The 26,249-nt window shown below is 42.0% G+C and overlaps 1 pseudogene; it reads left to right on the top strand.

Annotated features, from left to right (window-relative positions):
* Nucleotides 1-229: 229 nt before the first annotated feature.
* Nucleotides 230-25,585, top strand: LOC115736141 (annotated as a pseudogene).
* The last annotated feature ends 664 nt before the right edge of the window (nt 25,586-26,249 follow it).

The following is a 26,249-nucleotide window of genomic DNA, read 5'->3' as shown; positions in this document are numbered from 1 at the left end:
TTCTTCTAACAGGCCTCTCTTGCATTGACTCTGTCGTACTTTACATGCAAATGGAGATAAATGCGCGACTCCAAAGTGAAGTACAGTCTTTGGAAAACGTGTGTATACCTCTGAAGGCCTCAAATTGGTCAGTTTCTACTGAGAGAATCTCTAGGATCTCTAAAAGCTACTGTCCTGTTTTTCCCCTCTGCTTCGCTCACTGTGACCAAAAGCACCGAGGAAGCAATCAATGGAGGTGGAAGAACAGAAACAACATCTGGAGTCACCCCTGTTAGCAGTTTCCCTGGAGGAGAAGGCGTCCACCGGTGTGTGGGTTCAAGAAAGACAAGATTTTCTTGGAAATGAAGCGGCCATTGTCATTGGCTGGGCCATTAGTATCGGCGAGCTTAACATATATTGTTTGCAGGTGATCTTGGTGATGTTTGAGGATAATCTTGGAGTGCAGGCACTTTCAAGTGCTTTCATGGCCACGTCCTTCGCTTCTGTGACTGGCTTTAGCATGTTAGTAAGACAAAACAATTCTTCCTGCTTTAATCTATGAAAGTAGATGCAAGATTTTAAGAGCCACAAAGTAGCTTCAAACTATGTCACTTCTATGAAAGTATACTTCCAGGCTGTTATCTGTCTTGGGAGATATGTAGTGCCAATGCTATTATTGACATGATCATAGGAGTTATGTTTCCTGTTCAATAAACTGAGTGTAGCAATTGTTGGATCAATTCAGACTGCTTGCATTTCTACTTTCCGAGTACCATGAATAGATTGCTTGTCTATTAACCTTAGCTCTTTTCAGAGCAGTTTGAGAACGATTGATCAACTGGACATGTTATCTGTCAAAAAGCTCAGTGTACTTAATGTGTGATTTCCACCCCTCTAGCTAGGTTTATCATGCCGAGATTGGAAACCTCCTGTTGGTGTTTGTCACAAATTAGGACATTTGTTAACTGATCCTAAAAAAGATTTTTGGGGACCCCAGTCTGAAAATGAAATAGATAGAAGAACTTTCTTGTTCAGATTCTTCTATTGGATACAGTTTGAGTGAACTATGGCAATACACTCCTGATGCTCCAAGCAAGGTCTCATCTGGGTTCCTAGGATACAGTGACAAACTTCTTGAATTTCATTATGGGACATCTATGAATTTGCACCAAACACCATCTTATAGATGCTTGTCCATAACAGCTAGGGATGGCAAGTGTGTTGAATACATTAGTGGTCATTCTTACGGAGCTAAGCAATACCACATGCTTGGTATCCACAAGCAGAGGGCCATGATCATTTTCCTATAGCTAGCATTCCACTCGCTATCTTTGCGCCAATGTGGGCTAAATCCTTCTCTTGTTCAAGCAAGATCCTCAGATAATGGCAGAGGTAGGATCCTATGCTCAGTTCAAGATCCCAACCATTTTCGCATATGTGCTTCTGCAGTGCCACATCAGGTTTCCACAGACGTAGAACGATGTCGTTCCAATGATGGTCAGTTCAGGAATCACCAAATTGCTGCATATTTTCATATGTTGATTTCTGGTGTTCAAGTCTAGACTCAAAAACAAAGGCGCTGCTTTGGCAAATTCTATCTCGTACTGGATAAACAAACTATAACTGGCAATATAGGTCAGAAATTCACCGTCTTGTAGTAGAACTTGGAACGGTTTCTCCAAGGCGGCATTTCATGGGATTCCTAGATTTTTGAAATTGGCAATTCTTTCTGCTGTCATGCTCTGGTTACTCTCAAGCTTTTATCTTTTCCTAGTTCACTTTTGGCCCAAAAAAATTAACCAAAAATAAAAATAAAAAGAGATCGGTAAAAGATTAAAAACTTGCAAAACAGTGTACGATGTAAACGATGGTCAAAATCCTTCTTTAGAATCATTAATGATGTTCATGATGTGATTTTTACAACTTTGAAGGGATTAAATTTTCTTATTTATTGGCTCTGACACTACAATAGCGACATTGGTTTTCATGATTCTTGTAGCTTGAAGTAATTATGATGTTCCTGTTTGGTTCATTGCCTGCAACAGCTTCGAGCTTTTGGTCATTCGATACGATGGTCTTGTTATAGGACTTCTTCCCACTCCAAAACTTGAAATGTCAGTCCTCTCAATCAGGTGCATCAGTTCTTTGTATCAACAAGAAGCCAACAGAATTGCTAACCTCTTGCTCTTGGCACGAGTCGTTATCATTTTTAAACAATGTAAATTTAGTATCTAGTGCTGTTTTAGCCCCGAACACTGGCTCATTGGTTTACACGTTACCTCTAGGAGCCAGTGGTTCAATAAGGTAATCCCAACTGCTGAAGCTTTATTTACTTCAGCAGATCTTGCAAAGAAGCGGCTATTCCAGAGTCTAGCACTTTTTTGGCCTTAATTTTGGCAGCACGAGAGTTTAAAATGAATGGGCGCTGGAAGACCACGAGCCGCTCGTTTGGCACTTTATGTTTCCTTAATGATGGTCACCGCGGAAGGCTTCCTTGCAGGTGCGCTCATGATCTACCGTCGAAGGGCATGGGGTCACCCCTATAGCACAGAAGAAGTCGTGAACTATGTGGGAGATAAGATAACACTCATTGCAAGTTCCCATTTTTTCGATGGCATTCAGTCTCTGTTTTCAGGTATACTTTTCTTATTATTGCAGTTTAATGGCGCACTTGAACTACTTTAACTTTAAATGATTATCCTGATAATTAGGGAGGGAAGATGGAGATGTGTCAAATCTCAAAAATGTTCAAGTCAAAATCGACTTGTACTTCGACCTTTTTGATGATATAAGTTGCAATTTTTTTCGGGCACTGCAAGAGGACGGGGATGGAAAAAGATTGGATCTTTCATCAATTTGGGTGCCTACTACTTGTTGGGTATTCCGGTCGCCGTACTCCTAACTTATGCTGGTCACATTGGTGGAAAGGTAAATCACAATTACCTACCATTCTGCCAGAATTCGTCTTTGCCTTCATTGTAACAATTAGTCAGTCCGATATTCCTGTAATTGCTTCGAGCTGCGGGGCCTCTGGATTGGGATAATAGTTGCATCCTTTGCGCTAGCATGGTTACTTGCGGTCCTAACACAATGTACCGATTGGGAGAAAGAGGGAGTCGACAGTGGATCATTCCGATTTTCTCTTGGCTCATGACTAAGTCACAGTGGGGGTGAGATAATACTGCATAAATACAAGAACGTTCCTGGAAAGACGGTGGATATTTGCAATCCTTCCAATTTTCTCTTGCCACATCTTCGCATGTGTTTTCCGTCGTAACAAAGAACATCACTTTCCTGCAATAGTGATTTTCTTTGTTTCTTTCGTGTTATTTTCAAGATGTACGGAAACCTCACCATCAAAATTGACAATTCGTCGAGAGTATTCAATAAATTCTTAGTTTCAACTGAAATTAGGGATTCTCTAACAAGGAAAAAATATTATGAAGTTGATGATGGGGAAGTTGATGGAGACATTAAGGATGTGCTTGGTAACATTTTTGGAAGTGAATTTTTGCTCCAGAAGTGCTTCGGGAGCGGATATCCGTTTGATAAAAAAAATTTCCTCCGAAAGAGATTTCTACTTCTGAAGTGAATTTTCACTTCTGAAGTTTTTTTTCCCTAGTTTGAGAAATTAAAAAAAATATTAATATCACGGACAACCTCAAACCGATACACCTATAACAAATTTAGCCCAAACTATTTTTTTGACCACAAAAAATCTCAAACAGATACACCTATGAAAAATTTACCTAAAACTGTTTTTGTTTACTACCAAAGACCCTAAACTAATACATATGTTATGAATTTATCATAAACTACTTTTTTTTACCACAAAAAATTTGAAACTAGTATACCCGTAACAAATTTATCCTCCGTTAAATTTAGTTAATATCACAAAAAAAAAAATCCAAATTGATACACCCGTGACAAACAGAGGGTAAAAATCCCAAATTTATACACCCGTGAATTGCCACGTGTCATTCAATTCAGCAATTTGATGGATAGATTTTACGAAAACTAACCGTGATGCCCGGGAAATTCGAATTTTGGTAATTTGCCCGAATTCAATAAAAGAAAGAAAATTGAATTTTAGTTAGTGCAAATTTCGGATCGCAAAGAGGAAAGTGACGAATTTTGGACGATTCCCGAAATGTCGTTCGATTTCGATTGGGTCTCGAAATCTCGATCGTCGCGATTTAGGATTTTAATCCTCGCGCTTAAGACTTTTTCCGGGCCGAGCCTAGCCCGTGAAAATCCAAATTTTATTCCTAATCGATTGAGCTAAAAATCCGATCGGTCCCGATTTGTTAAATTACGGAATCGCCCTTGGATATTGTGCATGTGAGACAAAATTGATTAATTTTGAAGAAACCCGTGGGCCCCACCTTAGTCCAATCAGCCAACTACCAGACAAAGTCTTCTCTCTCTCTCTCTCTCTCTCTCTCCCGCGCTAGCCTTTCCCCTCCCCCATTCGGTGCACAACCGACCCCCCTCCTAGAATCGAGACACCATCTTCTCCCTTGGCTGTTTCACGCGACCACAGAGCCAAGCCTTCACCTCCAACCACCAGCCTCCTTCGTCGCCACTTCGCCTCTACCTCTGGCCGCTGCAAAACCACTGGACAGCCAGCAAAAGCCCCGGCGACCCCCCCTGCTCTGTTTCTGCGTTGCCCGGCCACCGCGGCTGTTTCAACCGCTCTGGCCTAGTTCCGGCCACTGCCGGCCACCACTCCCTCACCCTTCAACCCTCGGGGACTGCCACGATCGTCGTACGCCTCCTTAAACCCACCGGACAGCCCCCAGGAGCCCCCGATGCCGGCCTACCATGTTCTGTGCCCTGTCCTCTGTCGCCTCTGGTCGCGATTGTTCCGGTCGCCTTCACCGGTCGTCGGCCACCCCGAGCAACAACCAACCACCCCTCACCATCCCCCAACGTCACCGGAAGTCGATCGCCGCTCGTAGAGCCCCGATTGAGCCCCGGCCAACCTCCCATGTTCTGAACCGTGCCCCGTTTTGGGCGTCGGTTTTGGCCACCCCCGTTCGGCCTCCTTCGGCCGTCCACTAGCGCCATCGCCGCCACCCGAAGCTCCCCCGAAGACCCTCCTACGTCGGCCACCCTTTCCCCCGGCCTTGCACAGCCCGGAACCCTTCAAAACAGCCTGTTTTCCCTTGTTCCAACCGCACCCCCGTTTCACGATCTACAGTTCACCACCGGCTCCACTTTTCCTGCGAGCTACGGCCGCCACCCCCGAGTCCCGTGCCGCTATCTCGAGTTGTCGCCAAGTCTTTCGGGCCATCCCGGACCGAGTTGGAGCCCGGAGCTTAAGTTTGACCGTGCCGCGAGTCGTCGATCGTCCCCGTGGGCCGGGCGGAGCTCGTGTCGTCGCCGCTCGAGTTGAGACCACCCGAGCTAAGTAAATTGTGAGTTAGCCCCTAAGTCTCGGTTAGGTCGCTAATTGCGTTAGAAATTGGTTTAATTAGCTAATTAGGGTGTTTAGGTAGATTAATTACGGTCGAGCTAGATAAAAATATGGTTTAGGCTAAATGATCATAATTATTTAAGATTAGTCAATTAACTAGGTTGTCTGTGGCTAATTGGTGAGTAGAACCGATTGATTTGACTGATTGCATTGGTTGATTGCGAGCAAGCAATAGGTCAGAGACAAGTGCGTAATTGGCTATCAATGGAAATTGAAATTGGAATTAATAATTGACTGGTTGCAATTGACTAATTGATTCATGAATTGTTGGTTGTGAATGCTAGATTGCTTGTTGATTGTCGTGGGGGTCCGATTAGAGGTTTGTGACGCCTGGAAAATTTGGATTTTGTAAATTGCCCGAATTCAATAAAAAGGAAGAAAAGAGAATTTTAGTCGGTGCAAATTTTGGATCTCAAGGACGAAAGTGACGGATTTTAGACGATTCTCAAAATGTCGTTCGATTTCGATTGGGTCTTGAAATCTCGGTTGCCGCAACTTAAGGTTTTTAATCCTCGCGCCTAGCCTTTTTCCGGACCGAACCTAGCCCGTTAAAATCCAAATTTTATTCCCAATCGGTTGAGCCAAAAATCCGATCAATATCGATTTGTCAAATTACGAAACCGCCCTTGGATATTATACGTATGGGACGAAATTCATTAATTTGGATGAGACCCGTGGGCCTCACCTCAGTCCAATCAGCCCACTTGCGGTCAAACCAGTCAAAGTCTTCTCTCTCTCCTCCCTCTTTTCTCTCTCTCCCATCTACCCCTCTCTCCCATGTTCACTGCGCGACACCCCCTTCCTCACCGTGCACTTCCTCCTCCTTCCTTCTTCGTTTTTGCGAGCCACCACCTCCAGCCACTTCCTCCGACCACCAACCTCCTTTGTTGCCAATTCGCCTCCACCTCCGGCCGCTGCAGACTCGTCGGAAAGCCCGGAAACGCCCCGGCGCCAAACCGCTCTGTTTTGCGTTTGAGGATCGCCCGATCTGCTTCGGCCAGCCCAAGCCACTTTGGACCACCACCCACCGGCACGCCACAGCCCCTTCGACCTCCAGACTTCGACCCACCACGGGGCACCGCCTTGGACTGCCGCGAACAGCCCCAAAACAGACCCGAAGCCCACCTGCCCTATTTTTCGTCGCCTACGCTACGATTGCGATTCCGCCGTTCTCCGTCGCTTTTCACCGATCGCCGATCACCCCCAACAACCATCTTCGACCCATCATCATTCCCCAAGGTCACCGGCAACCGATCGCCGCCCATAGAGCCCGATTTGAGCCCCAGCCGAACCTCCCCTATTTTGACTCGAGTGCCCTGTTTTAGACGCCCGGTTCTGCGAGCTACTGCTCCGCCGCCTTGCACCGCCTCTGGCCACCACCAGCGCCACCTTCGACCACCTTGCGAGCCCCCTAACCCGGGCCGAACTTCCCCCAGCTCGTGAGCTGCCCAAAACCCACAAAATAGCCTTGTTTCCCCGATTTTGCCGCTGCCCCTATTATGGTCGAGCACTGTTCATGCCGGCCAACTACTGTTCCGGCCAGCTCCGGCCATCGGCCGCCACCCCCGAGCCAAGTGCCACATTTCCGAAGTGTCGCCAAGTCTTTCGAGCCGTCCCGAACCGAGTTGGAAGCCCAAAGTTCAATTTGGGCGGCGAGTCGCCGATCGTCGCTGCGAGTCGGGTTGAGTTCATGTCGTCGCCACTCGAGTTGAGACCGCTTGAGCTAATTAAATTTGTGAGTTAGCCCCTGACTCTTGGTTAGACCGCTAATTACGTTCGGATTAGCTTAATTAGATTATTAGGTCTTTAGGTAACTCGATTAAGGCCTGTTTAGATTAGAAACTTGGTTTAAGTTTAATGGCCCTAATTAGTTAAGTTAGTCTAATTAGTTAGGATTTTATGCCTAATTAGATTAGATTGATTGATTTGATTGATTTGCATTGATTGATCGCGAGTGAGCGATAGGTCAGAGACAAGTGCGCAATTGGAATTGAAATTGGGATTAATAATTGATCGGCTGCAATTGATTAATGGATTTATGAATTGTTGGCTGTGAATGTCAGATTGATTGTTGATTGCCGTGGGGGTTCGATTAAAGGATAATCGCCCCAGATTGATTGGTCTGTCAATCAATATAAATTGCGCATTCATGTGACCACGTATAAGATAAAATTGCATGTTTTTGCACGAAAACGGCCTTGGGCCAAGTATTTGAACATGCGAGCATGAGCATTTGACCTAAAATCCAAGAAATGAATTGGCTGGTTGTCGAAGTGCCTGAGTGGTCATATAATGGGATAATTCCGACGATTATTGTCTTCCGGTCGATCAATCCTGGCAATCATTATCTTCCAGTTGCTGGATGCGCGTCGATCATTGTCTTACGGCTATACGTTTGCCGGTCGCTGCTTGTGATGGGCCGAAGTCTTTTTAGGATTCCCGTTAGCTCCGTACCGTGTCAACAATCATTGTCTTCTAGTTGGTCGAGCGGAGTCACATGGACTATAAGAAACCGTCGCCTAAAGTAAAGGATGATGCCTAGTCCGCCAAAAAAGCACTAATCGACTAGTGTCTTGGCACCAACTAACTAGTGTGCTGGACCTACGGGTCGGATCCAATAATAAATGGACTGTGTGTGGTGTCCTGTGCATGCAAGTGCTGTGATGCTTTGCAGTGGGTTGAATTGGTGCAATCGGTTGACCGTTAAGTCGAGTCCGCATTGCATTATGTGTGGCTTAGAGGGTAAGCTTGCATGTGATTGGAATATCTGCTCTATGCTGATGTGATTGCTTTTAGGGTGTCTGAACAAATCAACGTCCTAACCGGACTTAGGCGTTGACTCACCGAGATTAATTTCTCATCCCGTCATGGTTAACAAATTTTCGTGCGAGAATGAAGGCCGTAGACGTTGAACCCGGAAGATTGTGGTTGGATTTTTGGGAGTAGACGAGGGATTAACCTTGCCCGACCTCGTGTAATTTTGAGGTCCTAGTGAGCCGCCCTGAAGTATGGGGTTATACATATTTACCGTAACTCAGTAGGGTTAAGATTCATCTGTTACGGCTTTTGAATGAAGTTATGTTTTGTGAATTGATTGTGTTAATTTTCCTGCTATACTATCCCGCTGTTTTGATTGTCCGGGAGATTTGCACGTTCCGCATGCGCCGTTATTTTATAGGTCGATAGCTTACCCGGAACGCTATCATTCATGACTTGAGGCAAGTAAGGTAGGGATGTCGTGAGCTCGAGAGTCGGAGCGTGACAAGGTTAATCGCCCCAAATTGCCGAGTTGTCGGTCGATTGAACTGTGCATTCATATGACCACGTGTGGGATCAAATTGCATGTTTTATCACGAAAACGGCCTTAGGCCAAGTATTTGAACATGCGTGTATAAGCACTCGACCCGATTCAAAGAAATGAACTGGTTGGTTGTCGGATGTGCTTGAGTTGTCATATGATGGATATAAATCGTGCCAATCGTACAAGATCCCGACAAGTTCGTATCGTGCCGATCATACGGAACCACATGACTTGTTAGAAGCACGTCAATTCGTGCCCGTGCCAATCGTACGGATCACGCGAATTGTCGGATGCCGGTTGTAGCTTGTGACGGACCGAAACTCCTTTTTAGAATGCCTGTCTGCTATGCCGTGCCGGCCACACTGGACATATAGCCTTCGGTGGTCGTCGCCGGAAGTAAGGGACGATGCCTAGTCCTGCTAGTAGACACCGCCCGTAGTAGTATTGGGGCCACACCGGTCGTGTGTGCCGACCATGCTAATCGTGTGAGTCATCGATTAATAAATGGACTACGTGTGGTGTTCTGTGCATGCAAGTGATGTGATGCTTTATCAATGGGTTGATTGGTTTGGTTGGTTGACGGTTGAGTCAAGTTTGCATCGCATTATGTGTGACCCGGAGGGTAAGCTTGCATGTGGTTGAAATATCTGCTCTGTGTTGATATGACTGTTTGTTAGGACATTTGAGCGAATCAACGCCCTAGCCGGGCTTAGCGTTGACTCACCGAGATTAATTGCTCACCCCGTCGTTGTTACCCATTTTCGGGTAGTGATGGAGGCCGTGGACATTAAGGCAAGGATTGTTGTAGGATTTTTGGGAGTAGATGAGGGTTTAACCCTACCCGACCGTGTGTCTTTTTGAGGTCATAGTGAGCCGCCCCGAAGAATAGGGTTGTATATGTTTACTATAGCTCAAGAAGATTAACATTCATCTACTCTTGCTTATTAATGAAATTGTTTCTGTGAATTGAGTGTGTTGATTTTCCTACTGTACTATCCCGCTGATTTTGATTGTTTGGGAGAATTACACGTTCCGCATGCCCCGAAATTTCGTAAGTCGATAGCTTACCGGGAACGCTATCATTCATGACCTGAAGTGAGTAAGGTAGGGATGTCGCGAGCTCGAGAGTCGGGGCATGACACTAACAAAAGATAAATTTGTCACGTATGTACCGGTTTGGGGTAAATTTATCAAAAGTATACCAATTTTGGGTTTTTTTCTGTTAAAAAATTAGTTTGGGGTAAATTTATCACAGATGTACCAATTTGGGGTTTTTCATGGTATTAACCCTAAAAATTGCTTCTCCATCAAATTAACGATTTGAAGACCTATTGATTCTAATAATTGATTGCAGAGTTGATCTTTTGGATCTTTCAATTGATAGATGTAGATCTCGAACCTATGAATGAGGGTATTCTCGAAACTCACAAAGAAAAAAGAAGTGAGTTGGACAAAAAAAAGAAGAAACTTGGACAAAAAGAGAAGTAACTTAGACAAAATGAGACGAAGTAACTTAGACAAATCTTGTTTGTCAATAACCTCAGACAAGAAGTATTTCTTGGACAAAATAAATAAATAAATAAACCCTCAAGAAGTACTAGTTACCTCACCCTTTTTTTTTATTACGCGCTCACCCTCTTTTTGTCCACGCCCGCCTCCGTCAACCTCGGCTGCCACCTACGATCGCCGCCACTCGCTAACGGCTTCCAGCCTCTAATCATCGGCAACGTCCGCCCATTGCCGCCCGTAACCACTGCCACCTGCCGCCAACCCACGATCGCCGCCGACCACCACCGACCTCCTCCACCGGCCACCGCCGACTCGACCACCGTTAACCGTCGACCACTTACGTTGTCCGCCACTTCGGCCTACCACTAACCTCTGCCAGCCACCGCCACCGCATAACCACATGGATAAGCTCACACTAACCCATCAATTTGGAATCCAATTTGGAATCCAATTTGAGATTTTCCTTAGCCGAGTTACCATCTCTGGCTGCCATTGTAAAGAATACATAATATTTTTTTGTTTTTAAAAAGCAAATAATATTATAAATAATAAAAATTATTTTTTAAAGAAATTTAAAAAGTGTAAAAATGAAGTAGAAATTTTTCGGCCACCAACAATAATATTTCATGGAAAATTTTGTATTAATAATGTTTCAGAAGTAGAAATTTTCAACCGTTACCAACCGAATTTCTTTGATAAAAAATCAAGTTTTGGAGTAGAAGTAGAAAAAAAATCAACTTATGCTTCTAAGTAGGAGTAGAAAAATCAACTTTCAGCCAAAAGTTAATTTCTAAAGCATGCACGCCCCTAAGAAAGTGAGCCGTGGTGCAAGCACTAGAACAAGAACTTTTCGGTTGCTATCATTTTCCCATATGAAAACAATCATTTACAAATTCCCCAAAATAGTTATGCCAAAGTTGTATTATCTTGATATTAGATGAACTAAAGTGGAATGAGAAATATATCTCAATAGTTGATGTTTACCTCATTTACATCCATCAATTGTTAAGAAGTGGCTGAGACCTCAATAGGAGCTTCATAGAAGATGATTTCTATCCAATCATATACACCCAAGTAGACCACACACGGGGTACCCATTAGTTCCTAGCCTGGTCATAATTACTAGTCGATGTAGTTGTGAATTTTTTTTATGTGATATTTGATTTATCTTGATGGCATTAGATGTCAATTACTATGCTTCGTTGGTTTCACAAAAAGAAATGAATGATTTGAAATATATATATATTTAAAATAATTGCCTAAAAAGAATTAACGAAAAATATTTTCATCTTCTAGAAAAATATTTAAACATAAATTTCATCGATATGGAAGCATTTCTCATTGGCTAATTATTTCAAAATGTTCTAACTCCATATGTTGGTGGTTTCTGGTGTTCAAGTCCAAATTGGGAAACGAAGGTGCTACTTTGGTAAATGCCCGCCCTTAGCCAATGTGCGGTTGAAATAAGTAAAAAGAACATGGAACAGCTTGGTTATGTCATCCAGATGAAGGTTTATACTTCTTTTCCCTTGATCCAAAAACCTAAAACATCCAAAGCATCCGTAAAAATCTCACAGATTGCGTGGAATTCACACTTAGGCTAATTGTAGTTTTTTCTTTTTCATACTAGTAAATGGGGTCTGATTAATTAATCCTTTTTTTATGTTGATTAGCGATGATATCTAAATGGGGCCATGTCACGTTGTTGCTAGTACATGAAGGGCTCTCGAAATACCAATCTCTATCGGAGCTTGTCATAATAATTCTCACAAGTTTTATGTGAAATGCGTTGAAAAATTATACAGGTTTGTGACGCTCTTGATCCCTCCTCCTTGCAGCTGCAACTGCCTAACCGATCACCTTCACACACTGCCATCATCCACCAGCTTGTCCGTCCGTCATCGGTAACCAGCCATCGAGCCCTCACCACCTGCCTCACCAACCCCCGTCGCCAAGGAACTTCAAGCTCCCGCGGCCCCCATCTCACCCCCTTTCTCTCGAACAGCCAACCCACATCCGCCTCAGCCGCGTTGCTCGGCCTCCCGTCGTCATCACCGGGCACCGTGCCCAACCGCTGCTCCAACCCCTACCCCCATGAGCACGTGAGCTGCCGCAAGCAGCCCCAACTCGACCCCAACCGTGCCTCTCTCCCTCTCGGTCTCACCTCGCCGGTCCTAAAAGCTCCCAGCTACCACGCACCGCCTTGCTCGGTGGTCATGTCCTACCAAGCCGAGCCCCGCAGTTGAGAGTCGCCGAGGAACCCATGGGGCCGAATGTGGCTGTGAGTTTCGGGGATTGCCATCACCATCGCTAAGCTCCTCCATCGCTGCCCTTAGTTATCGCTACCGTTTAGAGTGAGTTAAAACCCTAAACTCCGATTAGGGGCACTAATTGTGTTTAGCGGTAATTAATTAGTGTAATTATTCTAATAGGGTGTTTAAGTAGCGTAATTATGGTCGGTTTAGATAGAAACTGGGTTTAGGTTAAATGACCATGATTAATTAAGTTAGTCGGATTAGTTATGTCGTTTGTGGCTAATTAGTGATTAGATTGGATTGATTGTTTGGGAAATGATTTGTCGTTGTTTGATCGCGAGTAAGCGATATGGCAGAGCCGAATGGACGATTGATTGCTTGTTGGATTGGAATTATAGTAGTTCAATTTTATGAATCCGGATCGGTATTTACCGTCGGATTAATGGAATACGTTTGACCAATTGTCCCGATAGATTGCTTGTTTGGGTGTCTTGGGTCGTTTGCTGAGTGTTATGAGTGACAGTTGTGGGTGTCGGCCCCTTGGTTTTAAATGCAAAGTCTGGTGGACAGTTTGTGCATTCATATGACCATGTGTGGAATTAAATTGCATGTTTTAACATGAAACCGGACTCGAGCCAAGTCTTTGAGTATGTCTGTGTGAGCATCTGGTTATAAATAAAGATGAGAATTGATGGGTTGTCGGATGTGCTTATGTTGTCATATGATGGGATTGAATGTAATCCCTGACAAGTTGCCCATGCCGGTCATACGAAACCACACGACTTGTCAGATGCACGTCAATTCGTGCCCGTGCAGGTTATACAGATCACACGGATTATCGGATGCCGGTTGTAGTTTATGACGAACCTACGCTTGTGACGGACCTACGCTTGTGACGTACCTATGCTCCTTTGGGAATACCTGCCCGCCGTGCCATGCCGGTCGCACTAGATACATAGCTTTCAATCGCTATTGTCGGGAGTAAGAGATAATGCCCGATCGTGTCGGTAGACACTACCAGCCGTAGTGTTGGGGTCACACCAGTCGTGCTCGCCGACCACGCTAGTTAGTGGGTCGTTCATTAATAATTGGACTTTGTGTGGTATCCTGTGTATGCAAACCGATGTGATGGTTGGCTTGAGTGATTGTCCGATGTGACTATTGGATTGAGTTGAGTATTGCATTATGCATGGCTGAAGACTAGTAAGTTGCATGTAATTGATGTATGTGTGTGTGTATGTGTCTATATATATATGGTGTTTCTGTGGTTGCTTGGTAGAATGCTCTAAGTGAATCAACGCTCTAGTCGAGTTTAGGCGTTGGTTTACCGAGATTATTCTCACCCCGTCGTTTAATCTTTCGGGTCTAAAGTGATGGAGCGACTTGTCCGATTCGGCATCTCTACCGGCTAGTTCTTCTACATTATCTACCATGAGGAGGTGCCCTCGAGGCGGGTTTGGGAGCAATACATCAACAAGATCTAGGTGAATGAAGGGTTGCACACTTAGTGTTACCCCTCTTTAAGGCCTGGTTCCTGTGTGACGGGGATGTGCTCCATGGCCTGCTACAAGGACCGCCTAACTCGCGCCCTTACGTCCCCTCTTGGGATCCCATGGATTTGGATACGCTGGACGGGGAGGTAGTGGACCTCGAGTCTAACATGGAGGCAGAACCCTCTTCTAGTCAGGGCTCTAGAGCCTAGACGGGTGGCTGTCCCCCTTTGGGAGCCATGTTGATGCTAAGGCGAGGGTATTGTGAGATTTTTTTTGGAGTATATGAGAGTTAACCTTACCCGACCACCTATCTTTTTGAGGTCCTATAGAACCGTCTCGAAGTATGGGGTTATATGTGTTAGTTAGTAGCTCTGTAAAGTTAATGATCATCTATTCTTGTTATGGAAATGAAATATCTTTCGCTCGATTGACTATTATGTTTATTTCCTACGTTGCTATCCATATATGTTTGATTGTTCGGGAGAGTTCACGTTTCCGCATGCGTAGTAAGTTCATAGGTCGATAGTGTACCTGGAACGTTATCCTTCATGACCTAAGGGTGAATTAGTAGGGATGTCGCGAGCTCGAGAGTCGGTGCGTGACAGATTTACCACAAAATGAACTTGGATATGACACACTACAATGTTAGATCGATTCGCAAGGATCCATCATTCTTAGCTAAGTAAGTTTGGTTCATCGAAATAAATTATCATATTATTGAAGAAAGATTTATAATACAACTAAGTGGATCATTCAAGAACATTTTTGAAATACTTTCCTTTTATTCATTTTAAATTCCAAACTTAATAAAAGATAGATGCTTAGGGATAATACAATAGACAACCTAATGAGCACTGGTTAAATGTGTTGATACTGTCTAGTTTTTTTTTTTTTTGGGGGGTTTCGGATGGTAGTGTCTAGTTTATTTGATCATTTATTGTACGTAAAAATTAGATATCAAATTCGACCCCTGAACAAAAATAACATTTGTATAGTTCACATTTGCATCTCAAAGGTCATGCATCGTCCATGACAATCTTATGGCCTCTCTGTAACGTTAGCATGGACTATTGTACATGGGATCCCCTCCTATAGATAGCCGGCCATCACATGCTGATGATTTCAAAAGATGAAGCAATATCACTAGTTGCCCTAAATCTTGGTAAGGTCATCTAGAGGGAGTTGGATTTGAGTTAAAAAAGAAACCAGGATTCACATGGGTTTCACATTTGAAAATAACAGAAAAGGAGATTTCTTTGTGGGAACTTAAATATATATAAAAGGAATCTGTTAGCAAAGGTGAGTGGATTTTGGATTGTGGAACTCGGGAAATTCTCGTAAGTTGTTGCGAGAAGATAGAAATTTGTTGGGCTTTCAATTTTTGAAGCAAAACGTTATCTCCATAGCCAAATTTCTTTGTTACTGGTGAGCCAAAAATTTAGATCGGGGAGAAGCGTACGCTCGCGAGAAAAGGAAGACATTTGGCCAGATGGGTTGAGATTTCACGCTTTTAGGAGAAGTGCACTTCAACAGATGGGCGACCGTACATTCTTTCGCCGTTGATTCCAGATTCAGCGAGGCCCGGCGTTGAGTTTCGTCAGAATTAAGGCAATCGAATGGTCGATCGCTGTTCATATTTATCTTCCGAATTATGACCAGGTGATTCTGGTCCAACCTCACTGTCTCGTAAATTGCTTCTCTCCACTGTCATCGCTGCTCTTATGTTGATGAATAGGATTGGTATGGACTATCATTCTTGGTGTGAATGTGAATAAGTTTTTAAGTAACCTATTTATGAACCCACTACCATTAAATATGGCTCAAATATGGGTTCTAGACCCATTTTACCAACCCTAGGCATCCGGCATATTGCATCGATACGACGAATTGGTGACACCTACTGGTTGTGTGATCCAGACGATAATTTGTACTTTTTTCCCAAGATAAAGAAACACCCAAACATCCAAGGCATTTGTAAAATCTCACATGCTCCCGAAACCATCCATTCCCAGATTGTGTGGAATTCACGCTTGGGCTAATTCTAGTTTTTTTTTTTTACACTAAGAAATGGGGGCCGATTAATTCATTCAATTTTTTATGTTGACTAGAGAACATATCTAACTGGGGCTATGTCACACTCCTGCTGGTGCACGAACGGCTATCGTAGCTTGTCATAATTATTCTCACGATTTTTATGTGAAGCGCATTGAAAAATTATACAGGCTTACCATAAAATGAACTTGGCTACAACAAATTACAACATAAGGTCGGTTTGTGAGGATCCATCATTATGAGTTAAGTAAATGTGATTCATTAAAATTAAGTATCATATGATTGAAGAAAGATTTGTTAGAAACTAACTGTATCATTCAAGAACATCTTTGAGATACTTTCCTTTTATTTTATTTCTTTAATTCTGAACTTAATAAAAGACGGATTTTTTAGGACAACACAATAGATAAGCTAATGATCATTAGTCAAATGTGCTAGTGCCTAAATTGTGTCTAGATTATTTAGTCATTTATTGTGCATAAAAACTAGGGATCAAACCCGACCCCTAAACAAAAGTACCATCTGCATAGTTCACATTTGCATCTCATTTAGGTAATGTTCTCGCATGCCAAACTCATAACCTCTCCATGAGGTTAATACGGACTATAGATAGCCGGCCATCACATGCTCGTGAATTCAAAAGATGAAGCGATAACACTAGTTGCCGTAAATCTTGGTGAGGGTGAGAACAAAAGGGATAGAGCAAATCTGATGGGGAACATCCGCTCAAGAGTCCAACCGGTTATCTAGAGTGAGTTGGATTTGAATTGAAAAGAAACCAAGATTAATCAGGGCCAAGAACTGATCGCTCCTTTTCACATTTGAAAATCGAAAAGGAGATTTTTTCATGGCAACTTCTTCTTTGAAAAAAAAATAAAATCGGTTAGGAAAGGTGGGTGGACTTTGGATTGGGGAACTCGGGAACTTCTTGTAAGTTGTTGCGAGAAGATAGAAATTGTTGAGCTTTTAATTTTTTGAGTGGAAACTCCTCGCTTTTAGGAGAAGTGCGCCTCAAGAGACGGTGAGAGCGCACATTCTTTTGGGTTCGATTCGAGATTTACCGAAGCCCAGCGTTCAGCTTCGTCAGAATAAAGGCAATCGAATTGTGGTGTTCGTATTTATCTTCCGCATCATGATCAGGTGATTCTACTCCAATCTTTCTCGTAAATTGCTTCTCTCTGCTATCATCGCTGCTCTTATGTTTATGAATTGGATTGGCATGGGATCATCAGCAAGCTTGTCAGGACTATCATTCTTGGTGTGAATGTGAGTTTTTGGGTGACCTTCAAGAGGGACACACGAATTCTTTCAGTAATCGGACTTCCCTATCTGTATCCATTTAGGCAGATTGATGTTGGATATCAGCGTGATCCATTGGTACATTGTTAGGTGTCCATATGCCTCATAGTTGTCCACAGGAGCATTATATCTTCGAGTAGAGATAAGATCAATGATTTGTTTCTGCAACAAAAAAATAATGCCGATGAGGTTAGTCAGATGTTCGACATAATATTTTCCCTCTCTTATGACACAGAGAACTAGTGATTTCTTGACTTGCTGTGCCCATATATAAGAATGTGGTGTTTTTCTCCTAACAATGCTTGTCGACACTAATTTTTACGTTAATAAAGGAGAAAGTAAAAGCTCTTAAAACAATGCTGTGGAAGACTCTCTTTTCTTGTTATGTTTTCGGGAATAGCAAGCTCAGACCAAAGTATGGATGATGTGAAGGATCGTAATGGATCACATGGTGAAATACAAAATAGCTTGTAAGCTCGATGTAAAGAATGTTTGGTAACTGCTGTAGAAAGTTTGTACCTTGATTGCTATTATTTTTGCCGAGCAGTAATCAGTTAGGTATTCATCATCTGATTATATAGGATATCGAACAAACCAGAAATGCAAGTATGATGTGGTGATTGAGCAATGGCTCTATAGGCCTGAAGAAGGGATGTGGGAGTTGGTAGCCGCGCGATAGTAAAGCTCTTTTATAGTTTCCATCGAGACAAGATTCTCGCAGGATTTGTGATGCACAAGTGTGTGATACACTTCATTACAATTTACGAGTAACTCCCCGATAAAAAAAAAAAAACAGAATACTAGTTTCACGGTTCAGAAGGTTTATGACCCTGTTGAAAAGAGTTATGGAAATTGACTGAAGTGCAGACAACATACAATATGAGGTAGACTTCTCCTTCGAAAACCTTAAGATGTCCTAGATTTGGATACAAAGTGCCCATGACAATAATTGGATATTGAGTGCTCATGTTGATCAACATGAGCACTCGGTATACAAATCTGGGATATCTCCTAAGCGTTATAAGGTTTTTGGAAAGAGAAGATCAATCTCACGTTCTGCGTTGTTTGCATAATCCTGGTCAGTCAATTTTCTTCTTTTCAATGGGGTCATAAATTTTTTGCATTGTGAAACCAATATTCTACTTTTTATTGGGGAGTTGCTTGTGAATTGCAATGAAGTGTACCAAACACTTATGCATCAAAGATTCTGCGGTAACCATGCCTCGATGGAAACAATAAAAGACTTCTCTACTGTCGTGATGCTACGAACTCCTACCTCCCTTCTTCAGGTCTGTAGAACCATTGCCCAGTAACAATTAGATGCATCCATTTCTGATTTGTTCAATATCCTATATAATCAGATGATGAGTACCTAACTGAATACTTCTTGACAAAACATAATTGCAACCGTGGTTATTTGTGCTCTTTCCCCATTTTCACCTCAAATATTCCAACCCCAATTTTTGATAGGGAGTAGACTTATTAAGGTGATATCAGACTCTCTTTTAATGGTTTGAGGTTCTTAGTTGGTCTGTCTCATCATCATCTTGTTGATCTTACTCCATGAGTTGTCTAAGATAATACAAAGGAAAGTCAATGATCTAGTACATCGACTGAAAGATGGCTCAAAGCTGTCTTCGGGGTTAGACCGAGGAGAAGCAGTGGAGGATGACACGGATTTACCCCGCGTTCATCAAAAGAATAAATGCAAACTTATGTAAGAGGAGCATAACAAGGACAATTGTCTTTCCCTAATGATTATCTGTGAAAGTTGAAAAACGGAAGTGTGAAAGATCCAAGTATTATGTAAGTCAATAAACATACTTGGAGAGAAGCCACACGAGATATAGATGACTTCCGGACTTACTCTTTCCTGTTATATTGATATTCTTTGTTTCTTTCTGGTTATTTTATTATATGCTTTGTGGAAATTCAATCTTCAGGGTCACTAGCTTTGCGCATTGGTGCAAGAAACTCAGCTTGCTTTCTGATAGGCTGACTGGGTGCCTCCGCTTGGATTGTAGGTTTGAAGTTATATGGTAACCCCTTTAGTTCATTGCCTGCAACAGCTTCGGGATTTCGTCATTTGAAATGATGGTCTAATTATCAGGATTTCTTTCCAAACCAAAACTTCAAATGCCGGTCCTGTCAATCAGGTGCATCAGTACTTTGTATCAACAAGAAGCGAACAAAATTGCTAACCTCTTGGCACCAGTTGCTATCATGTTTAGACAATGTAAACTTAGTGTCTTGTGCTAGTTTCAGCCTGAAAACCTGCTTCTTGGTTTACATGATACCTCCGGGACTCAGAGGCTCGATAAGGTAATCCTAACTGTTTAAGCTTTATTTACTTCAGTAGCTCTTGCCAAAGAATCAAGTATTCCACAGTCCCACATTTTCTTCGCCCTATTTTGGTAGCACAAGAATTTCAAATGAATTGGGCACTGGAAGAAGAAGAGCAGCTTGTCTGGCAATATATGTTTCCCTTAATGATGGTCGCCACGGAAGGCTGCTTGCAGGTACTCTCATGATCTTCGGTCGAAGGGCACAGGGCTACCTCCATAGCTCAAAAGAAGAAGTCGTGAATTATGTGGGAGATATATTGGTGCTAATTGCAACTTCCCATTTTTTTGTTGGAATTTTTTCAGTTATACTTTGCTTATTATTGTAGTTTAATGTCGCACCTGACCTATTTTAAGTTTGACTACTTGTATTGATAATTAATTAGGGAGGGAAGATGGAAAATGTGTCAAATCTCAAATATGTTCAAGTCAAAACCGATTTGTACTTCAAGTATGTTGATGCTATAAGTTACATTTTTTTAGGCACTGCAAAACGATGCGGATGGCACAAGATTGGAGCTTTCATCAATTTGGGTGCCTACAACTTGTTGGGTATTCCGGTTGCCATATTCCTAGTTTTTGTCTGTCACATTGGGGCAAAGGCAACAGTTACCTTACCATTCTACTGCAGCTCGTCCTTTACTTTCATCGTAACTAGTAGTCAGTCCGATATTCTTATAATTGTTTGTTCTTATCAACCTGCAGGGCCTCTGGACCGGGATTATTGTTGCACTCTTTGCCCAAGCATTGGTACTTGTGGTCCTAACAAGATGTACCAACTGGGAGAAAGAGGTAATTTACAATGAATCGATAAATCGAACGTTTTTACCATGCAAAATTTTTTGGTCTAAGGTTTGTACTTGACATTTGGCATTGTCGCAGGCAAAGAAAGCCACCGACAGAGTACGTACTGCCGTGTGTTCTACCTGCTGGATTGCTATCGTAAAGCTACCGTGAGGAAAAATCGCCTTTGGAATCATATGGTAGACTACGGACACTCTGGTTCCTGGCATTGAAACCTAGGGCTAAGTGAAGAAACAAGACGTGCTTATTCCTCTGGATCTCCGGCTGCTGCAGGAAGAGCCACATGTGGAACTTCTGCCAAAAGTCTGAAACAAATGTTAAATCGGTATACAGCAAGGTTGATCTCAGACTTTATGAGGATCTTATGCCGCAGTACACCGCTCGTGTGTTCTTTAGCATAATTTGGGCTTTACTTCCTGGACTTGTGGAGAGTACTGCGTCGGCGGATTGCACATTTTCTGCTACTACAGACCATCACCAAGTTGAGCTGTTCTTCTCCGACCTTTTTAACTGAAGTCTGACATAAATAAGTCTCCAGGAAGTATCAAGACAATGTCACCAGTTTGAACTTCTCCTCTTTGGTGTTTGCGAGAATACCTCTCTGTCTCTAGGGGCTAACTTTTAGGCATCAGACTAAACTTGTCTAGGACCACCTCCTGAGTCCGCTGCTTTACATTCCGAGGAGATCACAAAATTTGCTTTCTAGGAAGTCACGATCGAATCTCAAGAAGTTACAACAAGCATCGAAACCTTGCGCTTAAGGCAGAATTCTCCATGATCCATCCATAGTATAAATTGTTAGTGATTCCGTCAAGAGATGTCACGTTTTTCACATCGTTCCGCAAGGATCAATTGGCTATTGGACAACATAATGACAATTGCTGTTGATATCGGCGTACTTGTTATATATGAATAAAAACTAATGCACCATTATAGCATAGTATCTTATCAATCAGAGATTCCAACGTTCTGAAAAGAACATTACAATGAAAGAAAATTAATGCTCCAAATTAGTCACGAATAATATGGAAAAAGTGATAAAAAAATTAAATTAGCTAAGTCGTTTACTATCGTGTTCGTTTTCATTATAGAAAAATTTCTGTAGTTTTGGAAGTGAAGTTGAGGGTCATAACTCAAAAAACTTTCCAACTTAACGATAAGGCCACCACAAGTAGCATAACTTTCCTACTACGCTTCAAAGTGCCATAACTTTTTTTTTATCACTTAAGTGATACATTGATTAAAAATCGTTCAATTGAGTGACATCCACGATTTGCGCAGTCAAAAGGTGTCATTAGTTTAATTAAAATATGAGGACATGGCTTGCCCGAGCGATAAAATCAGCAAAACAGTGCGTAAACGATATCATTTTGGGCCATTTTGTTGCACCAAATAGATTTGAAGATGAAACCTTAACTTAAGTGATTAAAAAAAAAATGGTTATGACACCTAAATGAGTGTCTTATAAAAGTCATGGAACTTGTGGTGTTATTTTCTTTATGCTTCTCCTGGTTCACTTTTGCCTACCAAAGGACGCTAAGAAATTCAGGAAAATCGATTTTATTTATATCGTTACTATGATAATTAGATAAAAAAAAATAGCTTGAAACAAAGGATGAACAACTATAATTGTTAATCTAGATTATGTTCCTTACATACTTTGAAAATATAAGGGAATCCAACGTCTTATGAATGGCTCTAAACATACGCTTGCGTTATCTTGGGTTATCTTTGTTTGTTCTCTTAATTTCTCTATATGACGAACCAATTGAAAATAACGATTGCAGTTGTATGATTGCCTGAGACGGCTTTGAGAGCTGGTCCTTCGGGATGAAAGTCCTATTCTCGGACTTCTTCCTAATCCAAAAACCTGAAACAAATGTTAAATTGATTGTATAACATGAGGCTTGAACTTGATCTTGATCTCGATCTTGGGAACCTTTCTTTACTTTTAGAAAGATTTATAGCTGTTTTAGAAAGGTCCTATTGTGTGGAATTCACGCTTGGGCTAATTCTAGTTTTTTTTTTTTTTTTTTGTACCAAGAAATGGGATCTAATTTATGTATTCATTTTTTTATGTCGACTAGAGACCATATCTAAATGGGGCTATGTCGCATTGCTACAGGTGTATGAAGGGCTCTCGAGATATTAACCTTTGTTGTAGTTTGTCATAATTATTCGCACGATTCTTAAGTGAAAGGCGTTGAACATATGACGCATTACCACGTGAGATTGGTTCGCTGGATCCATTCTAAGTTATGAAAATTAGGTTCATTTAATAAAAATAATTATATAATTGATGAAAGATCTGTTAGAAACTTATTGTATCATTTAAGAACATTTTTTTAGTTAACTCTCCTTTTATTCATCTTTTTAAAAATTCTGAACTTAGTAAAAGACAGATGTTGAAGATAGCATAATAGATAAGCTAATGATGACTGGTCAAATCTGTTGACAGATGTTTTGGGGTCAGTTAGTTGACTCCACTCTATCTCTCCTGTCTCTGCTAACCTTCTCCCATAAATATATGCGATAAGTTCGTTCTCTTTCTCTCTCCTCCAACGAAACTGAAGAGATCACGACGATTTTGTTGGGTACTGACTATTTTCATTCTTTTCATCGACACCGTGCGACGTCCAGGGGCCTCACCAAACCTCCTTTCATTCTGTCCTGTTTTTCGCTCACTCAGTCCAATTCTTATCGTGAGCAGGTAAACAACTTATCGTCGCTGAGATTACGAAGCATACGAAGCTGGTCAAATTCTTCTCTGACGTCTCCGATGGTAGCTCCGTTTTCATCCATTGACCAGGTGATCTGTATTGGCTTTTTTTTTTTTTTTTGCTTGCTCTGTTTTTGTGGAGTTTTGAAGACCGAGTTCAATTGATGAACCCGCAGATTAATCACATCAAAATAAGGCTGTACTGAATTATTTATGAGATATTGTGACCTTAATACGGATTTCATTTGATGTTAGACGGAAGCAAACTTCGTTTTTTGGAACAAACTCAGAATTTCTTATGCAGGTAAAATGTTTGACAAAATGCCTCAATGGTGTAACCGAGTATTGTCCATGTTTTCATCAGTTCTGAAATGCGTTAGTGTGAGTCACTTGTCTCATTTGTTCTCTAGCATAGGAATCCAATTCAATTTCATTTTTTTGAATTCTCAAATCTGAGCATCTTTCCTTGTTTTTTTTTTTTTCTTGTTTTGTGTTCTTGTATGTCTCTGCACTGATTTCGGCGAAGAATGACTGGAGACAGATCAGATGAGTGTGGATATCCAACAGAATCCGAAATCAGGTTTTTTTTTTTTTTTTGGTCAAAGAATTCAAAATCAGGTTCGGTTAGCATAATTTTCCATGTTTATTGCCTTGTAATTGCACTGTGATGGCTGGATTAGGTGATTAATGAATGAAGTCCGGTAATCAGAAATTACCGTCGGTAGGAAATAGCCGGAATAGGTGGCCGGCAATGAGGGAGTAAGGTTGACTGCCGATGTTGGCAGTATGAGTCGATGGCTGGAGGAAAAGTTGCTCCGGCGAGCTCGTCGGTGACGAGGTCTTGGGAAAGCTCTCGGAGAAGAGGAAGCCGAAAGAAAAAAGAAAGAATAGAAAATACAAAAACAAAGAAAAACTAGAAAATAAAATTAATAAAGCAAAAGTAAATAGCATAATATAAAAAGAAATGAAAAAGATATTAAAAAAAAAAAAAAAACAGGGATATGGGCAAGATATAATAAGGCCGGGTCAAGCTAAGAGAACAAGTTGGGCTAGGAATTTGTGAGCTGAGTGAAATGGATTAAGAATTGGATATATTTATACTAGGCAATAGGACAGGTCCGAGTTTGAGACCCAACTCGGTCATGTTTACCAAAGGTGGTGGTGTAGGTCTCCTCGGAATGCGATGTGAGGGCTGCGGAGGAGGATAGTATCGAGGCAACATGCCTATTAGAATAAGTGGACCCTAACGGTGTAGATGAGCATGTGTGGAGGAGGAGATGTCGCCACGCGCCCTCCTCGGTTCCCTGCTTGGTGACCTCGACAAATCGTCGTTGCATCGAGTAGAGCATCGGCGACGGCATCTCCAACAAAAAGCTCCTCACAATTGCAGTCTGCTTCAAAGGACGACTTCTCAAGGTTGGCAAATCTTGCAAAACAAGCTGCTATTCCACGATCCACATTTTCTTTGTCCATTTATGGCAGCACGAGAGTTTTAAATGAATTGGGCACTGGAAGACCACGAACAACTCGTTTGGCAATTTATGTTTCCTTAAGATGATCACCAGGAAGGCTTGCTTGCAGGTACTCCTATGATCTTTCGTCGAGGGGCATGGGGCTACCTCTATAGCACAGAAGATGAAGAATGGCTATGTGGGATATGTTGGTACCCATCGCAAGTTCCCATTTTTCAGATGGCATTCAATCTGTGTTTTTTGGTAAATTTTTCTTATTATTGCAGTTTAATGGCGCACCTGACCTAGTTTAACTTTGATTAATTATCCTGATAATTAGGGACGGACGATGGAGAATGTGTCAAATCTCAAATATGTTCCAAGTCAAAACCGACTTGTAGTTTTGACTTTTCTGATGATGTGGATGGCAAAAGATTGGAGCTGTGCCTACTATTTGTTGGGTATTCGGGTCATCATATTCCTAGCTTTTGTTTTATCACATTGGTGGAAAGGTAAATCACAGTTACCCCACCATTCTATTGTAGTTCGTCCTTTGCTTTCATCGTAAGTAAGAGTCAGTCCGATTTTCCTATAATTGCTTATTCTTCTCATCGAGCTGCAAGGCCTCTGGACTGAGGTTGTAGTTGCACTCTTTGTGCAAGCATTGTTATTTGCAGTACTAATAGGATGCACCAACTGGGAGAAAGAGGTAATTTACAATGAATGGATGAATCGAACGTTTTTACCGTTGAAATAATTATTCGATCTATGGTTGGTACTTGACATTTGGCATTGTTGCAGGCAAAGAAAGCTGCCGACAGAGTACATTGCGTGGTGAGTCCTGCCGCGGGATTGTTATCATAAAGCTATGGTGAAGAAATATAGCCGTTGGAATCGGATGGTAGGCTACAGACACCCCGGTTCCTGGCGTTGAAACCTAGTCCCAATTGATGAGGATCTAGGATCGCAGTCCTCAACCTTACTTGTGTTTGGAATTTAGCAAGAGTTTGATGCACGGTACACCTCTTGTGTTTTCCCTAGCATGATTTTGTTCTTGACTTCCTACACTTGTGGGGAGTACCCGTGTCAGTGGATGGTACTTTGTCTTCTTTATATTTTCATCAATTTGTAAAACATGAACAAGTCCCCTGCAACTGGAGACCTTTTTTAACTGAAGTCTGACATAACAAAGTCTCCAGGAAGTATCAAGACAATGTTACCGGTTTGAACTTCTCTTTGGTCTTTGCGAGAATAATCCTCCCTCTCTCTCGCTCTAACTTTCAGGCATCAGACTACTTCCCTTGGCCAGGACCACCTCCTGAGTCCGTTCCGTGGTCCACTATAAATTCATCGAGAAGTTAGAACAATAACTGCAGAGATGTTATAAATGCATCCAAACCATCCATCGTATCAATTGTTATTGATTGTGTCCAGAGATGTTACGTTTTTCCTACCGTTTCACAAAGATCACTTGGCCATTAGGTCACAACAAGAACTGCTGTTGATGTCGGCGTACTTTACTGCATGAATTAGAAATAAAGTACGGTTATGGCTTAGTAACTTATA

This window comes from Rhodamnia argentea, chromosome 4, assembly GCF_020921035.1.
Source record: "Rhodamnia argentea isolate NSW1041297 chromosome 4, ASM2092103v1, whole genome shotgun sequence".
Classification (NCBI taxonomy): domain Eukaryota; kingdom Viridiplantae; phylum Streptophyta; class Magnoliopsida; order Myrtales; family Myrtaceae; genus Rhodamnia; species Rhodamnia argentea.
This window is presented reverse-complemented; position numbering and strand designations above follow the sequence as displayed.